Consider the following 7,859-nt stretch of genomic DNA (forward strand, 5'->3'; position numbering starts at 1 on the left):
TGGTATATTCTATGACAAAACATACTTCACTTATATTTGGGAGTGGATTCAAAAATATTTTGAAGTACCTTCAAAAGGTTTTTATTTATTTATTTATTTATTTTAGTAGTAGTATTGACCACATGAAGACTGCTCAAAGAAACAAGTGTGAAAAGCTGAAAATTGGTGGCTTGATACCTGCTTCTATCAAGAATTATGAACCTCGATACCTCTCGATCTTCAAGCTTCATAGATCCAGAATTTTCAAATCTGTTTTTCGGCCCATGATGACAATGCTTTTCTAGGGTTTTCTTCTCTAACCTACTAAATGATATAAAAACTTTATTTTATTTCTGTCATCATACACAGAGACTCACATAGAGAATCTATATACTTCTTGTAAAGTTACTGCGTTTTTATGTGCCTTAGGGTTTTGTAACTATAGACATCAAAATTTTATAATGCATTCACAACCGTCTGATTGATCATTATCAAATTAATATTCAATTGATGATGTGGAAAATCAGCAAATGAAATCAAGCCATGTGGCGACATCAAATGAAGAAAGCCATATGGCAATGTCAAGAGAAAAGACCTATATGGAAAGTTCTTATTAAATGAAAGACAAAATTAAATTCATAATTAATTCTCAATAAATGCTAAGAGAAAATTCTAAATTATGTACTATTAAGTTGCCTATAAATAGAGGCTTCTCATATGAGAAAAAGGGAGATACTGAGAGAGAAAACCCTACTAACACTCTGCCAACATAGAGAGTCATCTCTAAGTTCACAAGAATTCCATTGTTCATCAAGGCTTATTTCTACTTCTTCAAATCAAAGTGGGGATTCTCCTTAATCTAGTTCAAGATTAAGCCAACGGCCCTCACATCAAATCAAGCATGTTCAAATATTCATTCAACTTAGAGACATCAAAGCACGATTCAAGATCAAGCTTCATAGCCCCTTCAGATCGTAACGTTTCTTGGAGATCAAATCAGAGGAATTTATTGTACTATTTCATTGTAAAGATTCATACAGAGGATTGTACTCACATATATACAAATCAATACAAATTAATTATTTGTTACACTATTTCATGACTATGTGATTTATCTTTTACAAAAATTGTGTGTACGAATTTTTGGCACGCCTAATGGGACCACTCTGCCTCTCATCTCTTTCTCCACCCTAGAAATCTTCAAATCTCCAATCCACCAAGTTCAATGGCCTCAAAGAAGTCTCAGACTCCCAAGAATGCTACGAAAAGCATTAAGGGGTCAACAAGCAGTAGTACTTCCACAGGTCCCATGACTCGAAACAAAGCTAAGGCAATAAGACTCCTCACATCATAAGAAGTTGTGGGAAAAGCTCCTATGACCAAACTCATAAGTGCCCCAACCCAACCAAAGACCGTCATCTCCTTGAGCACTTTAAGGACAAGCAAGCACACTTCCTCTAGGAAGGGAGATTCAGCATTCGTTCTAGAGGACTCAACGATAGGGAGCAAATATCACTATTCTACATCAAATGCTGGGTCGAGTACTACTTCACAGTCAAGTTCTTCCTAAGGATCTCCCCGAGAAGTCACTTCATCTATCTTCTCAAAAAATTCTTCTTGTACAATAGCTATAGCGGCCATGATGACAGAGACTGCTACCACTGACAAAAAGATTGCTGAAATAGGACATGCTATATCTAAACTTACCAAGACTATGGAGGAGAAAGACCTTCAGATCGCCATGCTTATGAACAAGCTTGAGGTTCAAAATCGAGGAGAGTCTAGCAAAGGCCATTCTCACACGCAATAGTATACATCCCAAGGAGCTCATACATCTTCTCCAAAGAAGGCTGACGGTCCACAAGGGAGCTCTACCTCAATTTCATCTCTATCGGTCTAGCAGTTGTAGGACATGACAATGAAAACCATTTGAGATCAATATGGTGGGGCACCACAAAACTCTCTAATGTATTCAAAACCATATACTAAGAGAATTGACATTTTACAGATGCCTGCGAGTTACCAAACTCCTAAGTTTCAACAGTTTGACGGGAAAGGGAATCTGAAGCAACATATCACTCATTTCATCGAGACTTGCAATAACACCGGTATGGATGGGGACTTGCTCATGAAGCAATTTGTGTGTACTCTTCGAGGAAACACCTTCGATTGGTACACGAATCTTAAGCCCGAGTCCATTGATAGTTGGGAGCAAATGGAAAGGGAATTCTTGAATCGTTTCTACAGTAGCTGACATACCGTAAGTATGCTAGAGTTAACTAACACGAAGCAATGCAAAGATGAACCAATGGTAGACTACATCAATCGTTGGCGCTCATTGAGCCTCGACTATAAAGATCGCCTTTCCGAGTCTTCAGGAGTACCGATGTGCATCCAAGGTATGCACTAGGGGTTGCTTTACATCCTCCTAGGAATCAAACCTCGTACCTTTAAAGAGCTTGCTACACGAGCCCATGACATGGAGGTTAGCCTGTCTAGCCATGGAGAAAAGGGCTTACCTATTGACAAGCAGCATAAAGAGAAGAAAGATATGAGGAGAGGGGATAAGTCTTCCAGACTCATGGTTAAGGAATCTATGGCCATTGGTATGGAGCTTGTGAAGATCTCCAATAAAGAGTATAAGAAAATGGAGAAAGGGTCGATCCAATGCAAGAGCGAGAGAAGCATCGATTGACTTTGAAGGAGATGGAAGAAAAGACATATCCATTTCCAGATGCTGACGTTCAAGGCATGCTCGAGGACTTATTAGAGAAGAATGTGATCAAGCTTCCAGAATGTAAGTGTCCAGAGGAAATGGGGTCTACCAACGACCCAAAATACTGCGTATACCATCGAGTTATAAGTCACCCTCTGGAAAAAAAATTTGTTCTAAAGGACCTTATCCTAAGGCTTGCAAAGGAGGGTAAAATTCTTTTAGACCTAGATGAAACTGCGAAGGCGAATCATGCTATGTTCACTATCGGATCCCCAACTTCTATGAAGTCACCAACTCTAACGGAAGTGGAGTCCACCTTGCCATCAACATCAAGGGCATATTACAAGCACATCCAATTTGGAACACTTGAGTTTATGCAGACATCATGCTTTAGCCCTCAAGATGATGATAAAGTTGACAACGAATTGGTAGGTGACAAAGAGGGCTAGACTTTTATGACCTAAAAGAGATTTCGAAAGCAATGTAACCCAAAACCCCATGTTCCTTACAAGAAAAGGGAACTCCAAGCAAGCGATTCAAAAGTTGCTCCCAAGTGGAAAGGGACAAATGGTTTGAAGAAACAAGGAAAGGGGGCTTGCTCGAATGAGTTATTGTAGAAGGAAGGCCTCCTATCGGTCACGCTGCGTGAGTTTTTCCCTAAAGGCTTTCTTACAAGGGCCTAATGACAACCACTTGCACAGTCTCTTGCCATGATGTTGATGATTAAGAAGACCTTACTGAAGAGGAGGAAAAAGTGAACATTGAAAAAACCAAAGTAACAAAGGAAGAGGAAAGTGAAACCCATGCCTCGGAAGAACTGATTGCTTTATGTGCTCACTGCCGTGACAAGATGACATTCACCGATGAGGATCTCCTATTGGGCTCCAAACCACACAATCGACCTCTTTTTGTCTCAGGTTACACAGGAGGGGAAAAAGTAAGCCGTATCCTCATAGACAATGGGTCTGCCGTCAACATAATGCCCAAAGGAACAATGAAACACCTAGGCATATTCGTGGAAGAGTTATCCAAAAGTTGACTCGTCATCCAGGGCTTCAATCAAGAAGGTCAAAGGGCAATCGGCATGATTTGGTTAGATGTGACTATTGATGAGTTGAAAGCAAGACCTCTCTTCCATGTGATCGATTCGAAGACTTCTTATAACTTCTTGTTAGGACGACCATGGATTCATGGGAATGGTGTTGTACCTTCTACATTACATCAATGCTTCAACTATTGCGATGGCAAGAAAATAAAGGCGGTGACAATAGATTGGCAACCATTTACAGTGGCAGAATCTCACTTTGCAGATGCCAAGTTTTACTTGGATTGTGACACGACTTGCGATGTAGCACAAAAAGAGTCTATGGAAAAGAAGAAGGCAAAATGTAAGGACGAAGGCAAGCCCCTCACAAAAGGTTCCCAACCTAACTCTGAAGTGAGACAGAAGTTCTGTAAAGAGAAGAAAGAGAAACCCATGGTCTTACGATATGTGCCCACGTCTAAATGGAAGGAAGGGCAATTCCTATTTGGATTGACGATGGAGACCAAGGATAAGTGCAAAAAGTCTATTCAAGAGGAAGATATCACTATCCTTAAAAGTGATTTCACCTTGCCATTACCAAAGTTAGACTAGGTGGCATCAACAAAATCCCCACTCAAAGGTTTCACTAGAGTCACTCATAACCTTGTTAATGAAGATTCATTGCCAGTCAGGAGAACAGAAGAGGGTTTCGACCCTAAAGTGTATAAACTTTTGGCAAAATTAGGCTATGATTTCTGATGGTGTCATAATCCCAAGTCCATAACTCGTCCATATGTCTCGTCCAACGAAAGAAGCTACAATAGGCGGTGAAAATTGCAAGTGTACTGGCGAACCTCGTCCATACATGGACGAGCAATACCTTGTGAGATCTACTTATCATTTTTGAACGTCAAGCCTTCCAAGATGATCTCGTCCATCTTCCACTAAAAATGGATGAGATCATCCTGGAGGTCTCGTCCATCCTTACTATGGATGGACGAGTTCATCGGCCCGTCCGACCTAGGTAACTTCCAAAGCGGTTATGGAAGTTACTCCCAATTCTCCGGACTCCTCAACATTGGGAACGGTTACTAAACAGATAACCGTTCCACACACACACTATATAAGGCTTCTTCGATGAAGGGTAAGGGGATTCAGACATTTTCACTTTTGAGAGAACATTTCTTCGTTACAGAGAGTTCAGAGTAACTAACTTGATCATCGGAGGATTTTTGGCCGGTCTCCACCGGTCCCCTCTGATTCTGTGTCTTTTGTATTATAGGAGATAGCCCAAAGATCAACGTTTCGAGTCCTGTCAACCCACTGATAAAGAAGGAATCATCAGTTGGCGCCGTCTGTGGGAAGAGAAATTGTTTCACAGTTTACTTCTCCGTGACAAAGGGTTGATGGTTCGGACTAGATCAAGGGCAACTAGCCCAGGCCATCAGGGAAGCAACAACCCGCATCGTGATCGCCAGTCTGCACCGGTCATGCAGTCATCGGCCCAACATGCACAATCTATGGCGGACGCTATGGCGGAGTTGACTCGCCAAAACCAAGAATTACGGATGGAGATCAATATGAGGAGACAAACGCATGAAGAGCGTGAAGGTGGACAAACACAGAGTCATGGCGGAAGAGAGAGTACCGAAGTTGGAAGTCATTTTAGAGGCACCACTTCACGAACGGTACCACACTTGAAGGAAGAAATGGACCAAATGAAGAGAGTTATGGAAGAAATGAAGGAAAATATGAAAAGGGCGAATCCGATAGAAGATTTGGTTCACAGGACTGACTCTCCCTTCACGGCTTCCATCAACGGTCACCCCCTACCATCAAAGTTCAAGTTGCCTTCTCTAGATTCATATGATGGAACACGTGACCCGTTTGATCACATAGCCACTTTCAAGACCACCATGCATCTTCAAGGGGTGCCTGACGAGATAATGTGTAGAGCCTTCCCTACCACCCTTAAGGGTTCAACGCGAGTTTGGTTTAGCAAAATACCTCCAAATTCGGTGAGTTCTTTTGAAGAGTTGAGTAAGTTATTTGTTAACAATTTCATTGGAGGACAAAGGCACAAGCGTTCCTCGTCCAGTTTGTTGACGATAGAGCAGGGAGAGAACGAGAGCCTTCGGTCGTTTATCACCCGTTTTAACAGAGAAGCTCTCAGTGTGGATGAAGCAGATGATAAGCTTCTACTGGCAGCCTTCCACAACGGGGTGAATTCGGATTTGTTTATACACAAGCTCTATGAAAAAGAGCCCCAGTCAATGGCCGAACTCGTCCATTCGGCTCAGAATTTTATGAATGCAGAAGATGCAATCATCGCTAAGAAGAGGAAGAGGTTCGAGAGAATGGACGCAAATCCCAATCGTCAGCACGAGCAAGGCACTCGTCCAAAGAAGGGACGGACGGAGGAAAGGAGAGATCGAGAAAGTAAGAAGCCAGGCCCTCCAATACGGAACCAGCAGTATACCCCTTTAAACGCCCCACTTGAGCAAGTCCTAATGCAAATCAAGGATGATCCTTCCCTGAAGTGGCCGGAGAAAATGAAGGGTGATCCCAACAAGCGCAACAGGAATAAGTATTGTTGCTTCCATAGGGATCATGGTCATGACACGGACGAGTGTTTTGACTTGAAGCAACAAATTGAAAACCTCATAAGGCAAGGGAAGTTGAGGGGTTTCCTTGGACGAGACCAGAGGGACGAGAAACAGAAGGGAAAGATGGAAGATTCATCGCGACCACCACTCGGGGAGATAAGAGTCATCATTGGGGGAAGTTCAACTGGCCAGTCGTCCAAGTCCAAGAAAGCATACTTGAAGGTAGTACAGAGCGTCCAGCTTTCTAGACGATCACCAAGAGCAAGGTCTACGGACGAGCGGGCGATCACTTTCACGGACGAAGATGCTGACAGAATTCATCACCCTCATGATGATGCCCTCGTCATCTCCCTACTAATTGCAAACTACACAACCAGAAGAGTGCTTGTGGACAATGGAAGCTCAGCAGACATTTTATACTATCCAGCTTTTCAGCAGATGAGATTAGGACGAGACCAGCTCCGTCTAGTGAACTCCCCCCTAGTAGGTTTTGGTGGGATGAAGGTGCAACCAGTAGGTACCATTTCCTTATCTGTGGTAGTGGGGGCATATCCACGACAAATTACCAAGGACGTGAACTTCCTTGTGGTAGATTGTCCATCCTCCTACAATGCCATCATTGGGAGACCAACTTTGAATAGCTGGAAAGCTGTTACCTCCACTTACCATTTATCAGTCAAGTTTCCAACAGAACACGGGGTAGGACAGGTACAAGGTGACCAACTGGCAGCAAGAGAATGTTACTTAGCCATGCTGGCCATGGATGAACAAGTTCAAGCAATGAATATTGAAGAAAAGAAGGTTGTAGCAGAGCCTACTGAAGCATTGGAAGATATTTCCTTGGATGAAGATAACCCTAAGAGGTGTACCAGGGTTGGAGCAGATTTAGAAGAGAATATTAAAAAGGACCTCGTCCAATTTTTGAAGAAAAACATCGATGTGTTTGCGTGGAGTCACGAGGATATGCCGGGTATAGACCCTAGTGTCATTACCCACCGTTTGAATGTATGTCCTTCCTCTAAGCCTGTGCGGCAAAAGAAGAGGGTGTTTGCCCTTGAGAGAGATAGTGCAATCAAGGACGAGGTCCAAAAGCTGATGGTAGCAAAATTCATTCGGGAAGTGTACTACCCGGATTGGTTGGCCAATGTAGTAATGGTCAAAAAAGCGAATGGCAAGTGGAGAATGTGCGTGGACTTCACTGGTCTGAACAAAGCTTGCCCCAAGGATAGCTACCCGCTACCGTGCATTGACAAGTTAGTAGACTCAACTGCAGGACACAAATTGCTTAGCTTCATGGATGCCTTTTCAGGGTACAATCAGATAAGAATGGACGAGGCTGACCAAGAGAAGACATCTTTTGTCACCAGTCAAGGCTTATTCTGCTATAAGGTGATGTTGTTTGGCTTAAAGAATGCAGGGGCGACATATCAGAGGTTGGTCAACCACATGTTTCGTCCGCAGATTGGGCGAAATGTGGAAGTCTATGTGGATGACATGCTGGTGAAAAGTCAAGACGAAGGAAAACATCTAGACG

Source organism: Quercus lobata, chromosome 3 (assembly GCF_001633185.2).
Source record: "Quercus lobata isolate SW786 chromosome 3, ValleyOak3.0 Primary Assembly, whole genome shotgun sequence".
NCBI classification, from domain to species: Eukaryota; Viridiplantae; Streptophyta; class Magnoliopsida; order Fagales; family Fagaceae; genus Quercus; species Quercus lobata.